The following is a 13,163-nucleotide window of genomic DNA, read 5'->3' as shown; positions in this document are numbered from 1 at the left end:
TCCCCAGACCCAGAGGATTTTGGTTCCACTGCCTGAGCTACCAAGCCCCCAAACTCCCTACCCACTCTATCTTCTACAGTTTGTGCCATAATCTGAGTTTCCTCTCCTGGTACCTCCATATTTGTACCTCCCTCTTTCTTGTGGACATCTGGCCCCACCACCTGGGCAACCCTATGCTCGGTCCACGGACTCAAAGTCTTTGGAAACAATCTCACAAGGTCGGTTACAAACTCCATTTCCTTCATGTCTGTCTTCTGCTAAATTCATTCCCTACTTCACTGAGCTTAACATTTCCATTGTTCTCCTTTGACACTTTTTACAAGGCCCACACTTCACAGGTTCCATCATGTCCACTTCTGTACATTTGCAATCCCAAGGGCTCAAGCATCTTGACATTGCATCTGCATTTCCATGTTTCCTTCCTGGTCTGTATTCAACAGTGAAATTGTATGCTGACAAAATTTCCAACCATCTTGCTATTCTCCCTTTCGGTTCCCTTAAACTAAACATCCAAACTAGTGCTTGGTGATCAGTCCTGACTCTAAACTTTCTACCAAGCAAATACTGTCTATAATACTCTATAAAATATCTCATGGCTAACAATTCTTTCTGTCACACAATAATTTCTTTCAGCTTTATTGAGTGTTCGACTTCCATATGCAAGTACCCTCTCTCTGTCGCTTTGCATTTGACGGCTCCGATGCCCATATCACTTGCATCTGTGTCTAAAATAAATTCCCCCTCTTATAGTGGGTATTCCATTATCTCAGTTCCTGTAAGGGCAGTTTTCAGTTTCTCAAAAGATTCTTGGCATTTTGCATTCCACTTATACTCTTTACCCTTCTTTGTTAAGTCTGTTAGTGGCTTCACTAAGTTAACATAATTCTTAGCAACTCATCTGTAATAACTTCCCATTCCAAGTATCTGCCTTACTTCTGTAACATTTGTAGGTGCTGGAAATTTTAAGATTTTAGCAATATTGTCTGGATTCGGTTGTACTCCTCCTGAAATCATGTGCCCAAGAAAGGTAACCTCGTCACTCAACAATATGCATTTTTCCGGTTTCAGTTTCAACCCAGCAATCTCTAGTTGATTTAACACCATCTCAACTCTGGATATGTGTTCTTCAAAGTTAGATTCAAACACTATAATATCATCTAAATAGATTAGACATGTATACCACTGAAATCCCTGATGTGAAATTTCCATAATTCTCTGGAAGGTGGCCCCTGAGTTAATCATCTCCATTGGCATTCAGTGAATTCATACAGCCCATATTTTGTAACAAAAGCAGTTTTTGATACATCTTCCTTCTTCACAGGTATCTGATGGTAAAAGTTGAAAATAAAGTCGCTCCTGCTAAGGTATCAAGACAGTCTTGTGTACATGGTATAGGAAATGTATCAGGCTTTGTCACAGCATTCACCCGTCGATAATCCACACAAGGTCTAATTTTTCCATTCTTCTTTCTAACTAGCACGAGTGGAGAAGCCCATGGTGACGTTTATTTTCTAATTATCTTCTGTTTTTCCATTTGCTTGATGATTTGTTGCTCTTCTGTAGTGAAGGCTAATGTAACACATCAAAGGGGCTGTTTCATGGGTTTCGCATTCTCAGTATCAATGACATGTTCATCAAGTGTTGTCTGTCCTAAGTCTGTATCGTCTTTTGAGAAAGTGTTCTGCTATTTTATCAGCATTTTTGCAATTACAATCCTTTCTTAATTTGCTCTGATCGTTGTTCACTTGCACTTTTAAATTTAAATAACTCCTTCAAATGATCTGGCACTTTAGATTCTCGAAGAACTTTCTGTTCCAGACCAATTTGAGATCTACTTGTTAAATTTGCTTGCTCTCCATATTCCACTCTTCTGATTGCACTACAATTTCCAACAAGTTCTTGGCACTCCGAGTTCACTAGGACTTCCATACTTTCAACTGTCTCTGCGGTCCCAATCACTGCATCCTGTTTAAGTGAAACCTTAGTGGAAAGTGACCCCATTGTTGATATCAACTACTGTTGCTGCCATGATAAGTGGATATGTTTGTTTGAAATTCATGTTAGGCTCAATAATCATTTCATATGGTCGACCGGAATCATCTGATTCATGGCGTTCTACATGGACATCAATAATGTCTTCACAATTTTCTGGTATCAAATAATGGTCTGCAGCTCTAACTTTTCGCACTTTTTCTTCAAGGCCTACTTGTATGCATGGTATTTCTACTCCATGTAATCTTAATAATCCTTTGCTGAGATGTATATCTGCAGGTCCACTCTCATCAAGTTGTAGGATGTCAATTAACAATAATCCATCATCTTCAGTTTCTGCAACTATGATTTCTTTTTCCAACTCGAGAGAGCCTATTTCAATTCTGAACATTCCTTTTCCATATTCTCTTAAAGGATTTCCCCCAGCACATGCTAAACTTACTGATTTGTACAACCCGGGGCGCTTTTCTGAGTCTATCTGTTTATAGATTCTTTCTGAGATAATAGTACGTGTTGCGCCTGGGTCTGCAGTGAAAATTAGATTGACTCCTTCAATCTTTCCCTCTATGTAAACCCCATTGCTTCTTGGAGTTCGTCGTCGTAGAATTATTGTTTCATTTCTGGAATTGTTTTCTTGAAAATTTCCTGCTTGGCCTATGTTGAAACCAGTTTGGGTCATCTCATGGCCACTAGAGGCGACCCCTTCTAGTTTAAAGGATTATTCCTAGCTTCCAGGGCTTGATTTTCACTGACTGTGGTACTGGCCACTTTCATGGTTGTTTGTGGGGACACTTACCCTCGTTCTTTGTTGTATACTATATTTTGACCCATAACTGTTCTATTTTGACCTGTTATTAGGATTTAGTGGGCACTCCCTTGAAAAGTGACCAAGTTGCTTGCAACTAAAACATTGTACTCCTTCCACATTTCTTGGTTGCTTGCTTACGCTTCCATATTTGGGTCGTATATTACGTAATTTTCTTCCCTTCTCCTGTCTGTCTCTCTTTCTCTAACTTTTCAATTTATTCCATCAGTTCAGTAATTTTCTTCTCAAGTTCTGACAATCCACCCACTTGGGTCTCTTGATTACTGTATATGGGGTTTCTTCTGTTTACTCTTTACCATAATTTTTATAATCTGGTGAACATTTTCTTCTTCGTCTGTTGTGTCTGTCCTGTCGCTGCTTTCACTGGACTCCGTACACTTAACAACTCTGGTTGGTCTCCTTGGCTTGTGGTCATGATACCCATCTTAGCCAGGTGGGCGCTTTCTTGTTTCAAGTAAATCGACTACAGTGTACTTGGAATACGGCCCCATCTATGTTCTTTGGTTCTTTCACAGATTCGACATGAAATCTTGCTGCATCATCATGGCGGCCATCCAAACATTTGCGTAAAATATCTTCCTGTCTCGTTTCACCATCGCAATTCGCATGAGCTTTGTCGTATAAACATTTTAACTCTGCCGCATATTCTTCTACCGTCTCATTTGCTTTCTGATTTCTGCGACTGAATTGTGTACCATACGTTTTCCTTGTTTCCACAATTCGAAATCTACTGTCAAGTTCTGAAATAAGCGTTACATAATTTGACCGTGCTAACCTTGACAGCTGACCAAACACAAACTCACCAGCTACTCCGTGTAAGCATGGCAGTAGTTCATCTAGTCATTTGTTCATCCCTTGCGATAGGCAACTTTGTTGAACCCATTAAACCACACTTTCCACTGCTCCTTACACTGCTCCGGTGGCCTAGTGGTTAGAGCGTCTGCCTTGGATGCGGGAGGTCGTGGGTTCGATCCCCGACCGAGTTAAACCAAAGACCCACAAGTATGGTACTAACAGCTGCCTCGCTTGGCGCTCAGCATTAAGAGGTTAGTGTTAGGACAGGTTGGCCTGGTGTCAGAATAATGTGACTGGGTGGGACATCATGCTACACCCCCCAGTGCTAGACATCACTATAAACTGCCACACTGCAGACATCGTAGCGATATGACTGAAATTTTTTGAAAGCTACGTTAAAAATCCAAATCACAGCACATCACACTGCTTCTTACCATTAAAGGTAGGTAACTTTGTATTTTCATGTCTCTCGTATGTACGTCTACTGCTTCTTAAAGTTGAACTATCACTTGGTATGAAATGTAAATTTTTATCACTGCTTGACTCGAAACCGGACATGCTCCTACGAAGATCTGTAGTGTTGACTCTTCTACTCTGATCAGCCCTTGTTCTTTGTCCTACATTATTCTGCCATGGCTGAGAGGCACATTCCTTTGGGTTTCTATTTGCTACAGCATGTGCTAAATCTCTAGTACTCTCATTGATAGATCTGTTAGACTGTTGGATTGAGTCTACAATTATCAGTGCAATCTCCTGCAATGCAGTCTTAAGCTGATTTCCTACTTCCCTGTTAGTTGTCCCTAAATCTCCAGCTGGACCCACTGCTTTTTCTTGAACTCTCTCCTCAGTGTTTGGACTGTTGCTGTCTGTGGAATCCATTTCTGCATGCAAGTTTCTTACATGTTGTAACACCCATTCTTGTTCTCTTGACCTGTTTCTCTGTCCGGGATAAAATCAGACATCTGTTTCTCTGTACCAGCTTCACTCGTTACTTGTTCCCTAATTAATGCACTTCCATTTGAATATGGCCTAATGTACCTACCTCAACAATGCTTGTATTATCACTATCATTTTCTGAAAACCTTGAGCTCTTTTCACCATCAACAATGTCAACAGTTGCAAGTCAAGATTTATTGTTCCTTTTCCTTCCCATCGTTTCTAATAATGTTTGGACTCGTTATTTCTACTTGGAACTCTGCAAACTCTTTGGGATATAGCGGACACAAGTTCAATCACTGGATCTCAGCTGTGACCTCTAACATTGCCTCTGGACACTAAAGCTGGATCCCACTTCTGACACCAGAAAAGACGTAACGGTTCTGGGCCGTTAAGTACTTTCTCTATCACTTTTTGATATGACAACCCTAGACACCGCTGACACTTTATTTGGTAAAGACACCTTACGCAATAAACTTGATTAAAGGCATGACAGAGTCAGACTTTTGTATGCATCCTAAACATATTTATTCAAGATGCAAGATTCAAATACATTATACAGCAATAAACTGAATATTCAGCAATCACCTAGATTCCCGGAAACATGTCATGATGACGAAGATGCAAACTTTGGCATCAGGTCTGATATTCGGGTATCCTTCTCACACCGTTGACCTTTATCCTTGCTTGCAGTCACTGGTATACAGGAGAAAATATCACCAACATTCTTTATCTGTGTGACTTGACTCCTACTCAGCTTATTATTACTTAATGGCTGTGAAAAGGGGGGGGGGTACTATTGAGAAGATTGTCTTTATTGATATAATACACGATCTTGGGGCTGCGGTAGATCAAAGGAGGCAACTTGTCCTGTTACTGTCTCTACAGAAAAGAGTTGTTTCCCTTGTTTCCGTCCGAACTGACGACTACTTGAAGTTGGATGTGGGGGGGATTAAGTTTGCCCGACGAACGCATGTAAGTTCATCAGATTGAGAGTTTTAGTCTAAGAAAGTGTGATATTTGAAGATAAATATATACATTCAATGAGCACACATACATTTATAGAATTGAATAGGTGTGATATGAGGAGATAATTATTTTCATTCAATAATCACACAATGTATACTTGTAAAAGCGTAGTATTTGGAGAGAAAAGAAGCTCGTTCAATGACCACGCACAAATAATATTAGCAAAAGTGTGATATGTGAAGAGAAATTGGACTCATTCAATAACCACACACGATTAATTAGAACGGGGCGATATGTAGTGAAAAATCGTCACCAATGGTCACCTAAACGAAGTTTTCTAACTGCAATGTACCCTGACGTCAAGGCGAACTCTTTTACATTTACACAACTGGGATTTGCAAACAAATCATCTCAAAGAACAGGAACTAACTGTGTCATATAAATATTTCAAACTCACCAAAATTGATCCTAGATGAAATATTACAAGTGAAGAAATTGTTATTTTAGAAAGCTAAGATTTAAGTTCCATTTTAAATACTGAAATTATAGCATTAAATATGTGTATCTTAAAATTCTTTAACATACGAAATTGTTAATGCATTAAATATAATTGCAAAATAAATATTAAATAAATTATGTAATTAACTAAAATAAAGTAAAGTAGACACCCATGTCTTGCTATATTGACTCTTAAACCTGACTGTCTTATACTGCTGTACATACCCAACGAATTTGGTCTTTGGATGGTCTCTTGTCTCCTTGCTTGCACACCGGCGTTCAGGCGTTCTGGCTCTCGATTCAAAATTTCTCGGGCTTTAAATACCATATAGTTGGAAATTTGCTGGAAAACCGTTGAAAGTTGGAATACTGTTGGAAAAGTGTTGGATGTTGGAGAAGTTGAAAAATTGTTGGAAAATCCCAACTAGTTTTGAGACGATAAATCTACGCAAACATAATGATTATTTCCAACCAAAAGGATGTATTTGTTGAAATTATCGTCCCCAAAAAATATTTATTAAAAATTTATCCAAAATCCATCGCTGAACCGTAATTTGGTAACTCATATCGCTCGCCGTACGGGTATATTATACTTGACCTACCTTGCGCATCCTCAGTGAATTATAAACAACAATGGGGGCGCTCGCCAATTAATATGTACTTTAGAGAGAGTGACGTATGTAAGGTGAAGTAGTTCGCATTTAAACCATGCACAATGGAGAGAATGTTGGCATACCTATATGCTACAGTAATGTAATGTGGATGATATTTCTTTGGATATTGTACTTTTGGAAGTTTTACATGATTTAAGCACACTGCTAACTAAACTGACTGCTCCCTTGTGTTAAAAAATCAGCCTGAATTAGTCTAAAGTACACTATACATAGCAGCTATTAAAATAGGGAAAATGAATTTTGCCAGACTAGACAATACCAGCTTCTGAAAGTGCAATCAATGAATTACCAAATATATAAAATGTAAAAAAAAGTTATCGGCTCTTTTTTTTATACAATTTACCTCTAAAGTTCAGGATGTGAAAATGACCAAGTAGAGCTAGCACCTTTTTGACAGATGCACATTTGAAGTAAGGCCAAGCTGTATGCTCTATAACCCATAGTACACCCATCAATCATAGACCAAAATAAAGGGAATTAACGGTTTTTTGAATTATACCTAAGATATACAAGGTCTTATTTAAATAGCCAGTATAACCAGTGAGGAAAGCCGGGGAAATTATTTTTCTTTAAAATCCTAACCTATGCAAAATACGAAACTGTAGAGCGCCACCAATGGTAGCAACCTACGAAAGAGAGTTCGAATGAGATTTCGAGGAGAGCAGACGTACTTTGGGTGCGCTCTCTATCAACTTAAAACTGCTTGTTATATCGCCGGCAATGTCATATACAAAGCAAACCATGCTATGAATCAGATACCTGCAAATCAATGCATAGATGTTTAAACAAAAGAGTTGAGAAACATACAGAAGAAAAAAATCACAAATTGAGAAGAAACAAATTGTACATATACAATGGAAATAACTTCACAAGCACGAGGCGCACGAGAAAAAATGGAGTCACACCGAGCAAACAAAGAGATAAGGGAATTAAAAAAAATACTTCAACACTAGACTGATAGAAACAAATGATGGATCTCTTTTGGAATGTACGTACAAAAAAGGGAGGCCAAGAGATAGACATGTTAGGATTATCGAGAGATAGAGTGAAGGGAGTAGCCTCAGTTATGATAGCGATTCAAGTCCAATACCCAGACTGCTTGAACAAAATATACTCAGTAAACCAGAAGTGATATCAAGGGTTTATTGTGCGCCCAAAGGGGACAAAACCAGTACTACCCTACGGAGAATTTCAGATTGCTGGAGAAAAAGCGTTAATCAAAGAACCTACACCAGTTCTGCGAAAGATAAAAAAGCGAACTGGAGAGTTACACCTATCTGAAATTCTATTAGAAATACCTTTGGAGGCTACAGTCCAAAAATTTGAAGAGAACTTCAAATCAAAAGCAAAAAGTACAACAGCAACAACAAAGACAACAAGAGGAGCAAATAAAAAAACAAAACCCCAAACAAGGGAAGCCACTACAACAACAACTAGAACGGAAAAAGGGACAATCCAAAGACAATAAAAATACAAGAACAGCAAGCAAGAGTAAAACTGCAAAATTTTCAATTTCCAAATCAGCAATGTCAACAGCACCAGCAACAACGACAATAAGAAACTCTACAAACTAAATCATCAACAGTTATCGCAGAGCAAATACAACCTGCACGAGAAAATCAGATACCCAACTCCTCAAACTCTAAAGACCAATTACAGGAACCCTAGAGCAAAGAAGAGAAAGAGACATAATTAGAAGGAAGGAAAAAAGAAGATTGAAAGAGGAAGAAGAACGAAGGATGGCAGAAGAAGCCTTTTTAGCGATGGATGAATATTTAGATTAAATAAAAAAATCGAAACTTAAAAAGAAAATATATATATTAATAAACAAACAAAAAATAACAAAAAATAAATAAATACATGTATACAAAAAGTGTACCAAATTGGAAAAATATAAATATAGCAAACACTTACAATTAGGGCAGGAGGGCCTCCCTATCTGGTCTGCAAAGATCAAAACAGGAGAGAGCACCCTCAAAAAAAAAAAAGAAAAGAAAGCTACATGTGATGGATCAAATGAAGCCCAGTATTTTATATACGGATCGATGACATCTATTAAACATCATCTTCTGTAATCGAATATGCTCTCCTCAAATACCCCAAAATCTATAAAACTTCTCTTATCATGCCAAATATGTAAATGCATCCTATGAAATCGTCAGTAGGTCAACGTACATGTACACATAGTATGCACCGTGATCAGCTGATAGTTCCAGCAACCATTATATTTTTATTGATAATTATTTTTCTTCCTATTTTGAAATATGAACTTGCTGAATAACAAACATCAGTTGTGTAATGCAGTAATTCTCGTGGTTTTATATGTCGTTGAGTATAGTGTTTCGCGAACTTTCATCGATTACAGTAAGGACTAAAACTCCGACTGTTATATATATATATATACATATATATATATATATATATATATATATATATATATATATATATATATATATATATATATATATATATATATATATATATATATATATATATATATATATATATACCGTACTAAGTAGCAGCAGAGGGACTGAGCCCACCAACTTTAAAGTCAAATAGGACCATCTATCAAAAACATTTCCGATAGAAGGTCTTATTTCGCAAAATAAACCCTTCCAGCCAGAAACTATGATGACTAAATCCTCTTTTCTGGCCGGAAGGGTTATTTCGACAGCGGCGAATAACTCGCTATAAAAAATAGTTTCTTCGCGGGGTGACGTCGACTGCGGCTTGGTGGCGTAGTCCCTCTGCTGCTAATCATTTTAGGATTTTTAGTTAAAAAATGTATCTAACCCAACTCGGTATCGTGTCCGAGGATCATGTAAATTTATCGTCACAAACCCGTGTGGTTTTCGTTGAGCATGACTAAAGAAATTTTTAAATTTATTGAGGTCCATGTCACCACTGCACCAAGTCTGATGAATATTTCTCAGCGTGTGTGCGTCAACTCCGTTAAACACTGCAAGAACGTTACAATTATCTCTGATCACTTTTGGAATTTGTGTATACCGTTGTGTCACATAAATGACATCAGTGTTTTTATGACGCCCACGGGAAAATATTCTCGCAGGGTTTGTTTGTTTATCCAGCATGACATCATCGTACACTACTAGATTATTAATTGATCCATCGATGTCATCAATGCCGGGTGCATCATTTATGTCAGTTATGAATTCAACTACGTTTTCGTCGGTCTCAGAAATGCTTGCATTTCCAATGATTGTTTTTGCACTCTCGTTAAAATCTTTTAGCACTTGATAACATCGCTGATCGTCCACAGACGGGGCAATCAAATATAATTTATCCCACTTCATCCACTTCATTATTAAATTAAGTAACAACTGTGTCTTACCCGACCCAGATGGACCTATGATAATCATTCGAACAGAATTTGGTAGCACTGAGTTATGCTTGATTGGCTCTCGTCGCTTTGTCGCGGAAAAGTCAGTGATTTCCATTAGATATATCATAAAATAATATGGATTTATATTGTGTGAAATGCCGAGCACGTACCCCAACTACGGATACGACAACAATTACAACAAAAAATAATCGACAAGCGCTCACGGGTAAGTGTGAACGATGTGGCACAAAAAAATTTAGATTTATTTAAAAAAAAGCGGAGGTGATATCGCAGCCAAGTTAACAGCGCTGCCAGGACCTCCGTGGGCTAAATACCCAGGAGAAAAACATCTTCCAGGATATAATTACTGTGGTCCAGGAACCCGACTTGATATCAGACTTGATGCTCAGGATCAACCCAAATCCGGCGAGTATCCGATAAACGCTATCGATGCAGCGTGCCATGCTCATGATGTAGCTTACCGAAGCAAGGATTTGCAACAGCGCCATCTCGCGGACGTGAAATTAATTCATGCGTTAAATGCCATCCCTGATAAATCTTTCAAAGAAAGGTTAGCGTCTTGGTTGATAAAAACTGCAATGAAAGGTAAATTAGCGTTAGGTACTGGTATATAATGGAGTCGATTTATTATTCCCCAAGCGGATATTGGAGAGGTAACGCGGCAATTAGTAAACTCGCTGAAGCAGCAAAAGTTACGGCGGTTACTGCTAAAAATTGGTTATCCCGACAGGCAATATGGCAAATTTATCTACCGCGCCCCAAACAAATTAACTTCGCGCATTTCGATGTTAGTGTACCAAATGAGGTTCATCAGGCTGATATATTATTTCTGCCACATGATACTATCCGAAGACGCACATACAAGTACGCGTTAACCATAGTTGATGTTGCCAGTAGATACAAAGATGCGGAACCGTTAACAACTAAAACATCATCTGAGGTTGCTTCTGCGTTTGAAAGAATTTATCGGCAAGGACCTCTGCGATGGCCAAATTTATTACAAGTTGATCCTGGCAAAGAATTTCAAGGTGCAGTATCATCGTTGATGAAACAACATAACGTCACCATACGACGAGGACACACTGAAATTCACCGTGATCAGGCAATTGTTGAGCGATTCAATAGAACACTTGCTGAGCGGTTATTTGGATATCAGTACGCGAAGGAATTTATTCAAGATACGAGATCGCGCGAATGGGTTGTAAGATTACCAAGTGTGATAACTGCGCTAAATAATGAAATAACTCGAACAACCAACATGAAACCTGCCATCGCGATCACGAAAAAAAATATACCCGTACGACGTGATTCTTCAGCACAGCCGATACTGGGTAATGTTACTGTAAGATATTTATATGAACCAGGCGAACTTGAAGGTGGTAAACGAAGAGCGACTGATCCCATCTGGAGTGTTACCACACATAAGATATCCACCGTGACAAGATCCACTGGGAGAAACGCAAGCGTTTCCAGACCAGCAATCTACAGGTTGGATTCAACTGCTCCTCAACGCGGATTCACCCGTGAGCAACTTCAGGTAATTCCCGAGGACACACAATTGCCGCCAAAATCACTGAAGTGACTTAACTAACGCTGGCACCCCGACGTCGATTACACTCAAGACAGGTAAACATGACATTATCACGTGTATGACCGCGACTGTTATCTTTTCTATCTACGGTAAATTGTCTTGAATTTTTATTCGAATACTGCCATAGCATTATACAATTACAGCTCGCGCAGTGATTATTCTGCTGTTGTTTCAGCGCAACAACGAAGTCAACATCAAGATCAAAATCGCGATTATTTTTTTTGTCACTCTGTTTGTAACCGGCGAGTTTTTTTCTTATTACATCACCATCGGTGATGCTGTTGTTTTCATTGTTTGATTTAAAATCCGAAGGATTTTCCAAGACAATTCTTCGCAGTTGAGATATTCTTCTGACTCTGGACACCGCCAAGTAGACTAAGTTTGACCATTCGATTCGATCATCAATGATCCAGACAGTTGTATCTGAAATAGTCAGTCCTTGAGAACAATGAATGGTCATTGCGTATCCTAGCGTCCACGGGGATTTATTCATCGCTAGTGCATCCTCAACAGCATCGATGTCAACTAGCACAATATCATTCAATACTAAATTCTGTTTCTCTGTCTTTCCTGGAATATCAACATCTATATTTTGTAGCCGTGTATCAGTTGGTCTATAACATAACGGCGTTGGCAGCATTGGAAACTTTATTTTTTGTAACCGAAATAGCTGTTGTTGAAGTGTGTCTCTGACTATCTTTCTACTCGCCACTATCAAATCGTCTGGTTTCCACACGCGTAAAAAGTCACTCATCGAAGTTTCAGGAATCATCTCGCGCATGATTTCACATTGAATTTTATTCGGTTGTAGCCTGATTAGTGTTTTAAATTCTTTCAGCGTTGCATCAAGTGCTCGGTAATCATCAGACACTTCTTCGTGATAATCAACAAAATTCCTCAGCCAATCATGCGGAGATGCGCCGACAAACGGAGATGGTTGACCGTGATCGCCGCACATAATCACTGCGGTATTTTTCGTTAGCAGCCAATCAAGAAATGTTTTTAACGTTTCCAGCGGTACCGTACATATCTCATCCCAAATTATTATATCATTGATATATTTTGTGCCCATTCGATCTGACGTCCATACACCGCCGCTGTATTTGAAAAAGCTGTGATAAGTACAAGAATTGACTCCTCGCTGTTTCATCTCTCTGGCAAGTCTGTGTGTAGGTGTTAGCACAATCATATCTGAATTCCGAAATAATTCAATCGCTCGAGTTGTTTTACCAGACCCGCCCGGCCCGTTCAAATAAACAGTTTTATGTCTGGTGATTGGATCATCCACAGACGGTGCGGAAGATATTTCTGGCATTGTTGATTTATAATAATCGTCCTCGATTGCAACATCAGCGGATTCACAATACTCGTGCAACATCTCGGTTTTTATTCTCCACGAACCCCATTCATCTCCGCCGCAGAATTTCATTATATCGGTCAGTGATTCTGAATATTTCTTGTCGATGTAAAATGAATCCGTGGCAACTCTGACTGCGTTACCAGGAAATCGATTTA

The sequence above is a fragment of the Sinohyriopsis cumingii genome, chromosome 1, assembly GCF_028554795.1.
Source record: "Sinohyriopsis cumingii isolate HCF-2022 chromosome 1, ASM2855479v2, whole genome shotgun sequence".
Classification (NCBI taxonomy): domain Eukaryota; kingdom Metazoa; phylum Mollusca; class Bivalvia; order Unionida; family Unionidae; genus Sinohyriopsis; species Sinohyriopsis cumingii.
This window is presented reverse-complemented; position numbering follows the sequence as displayed.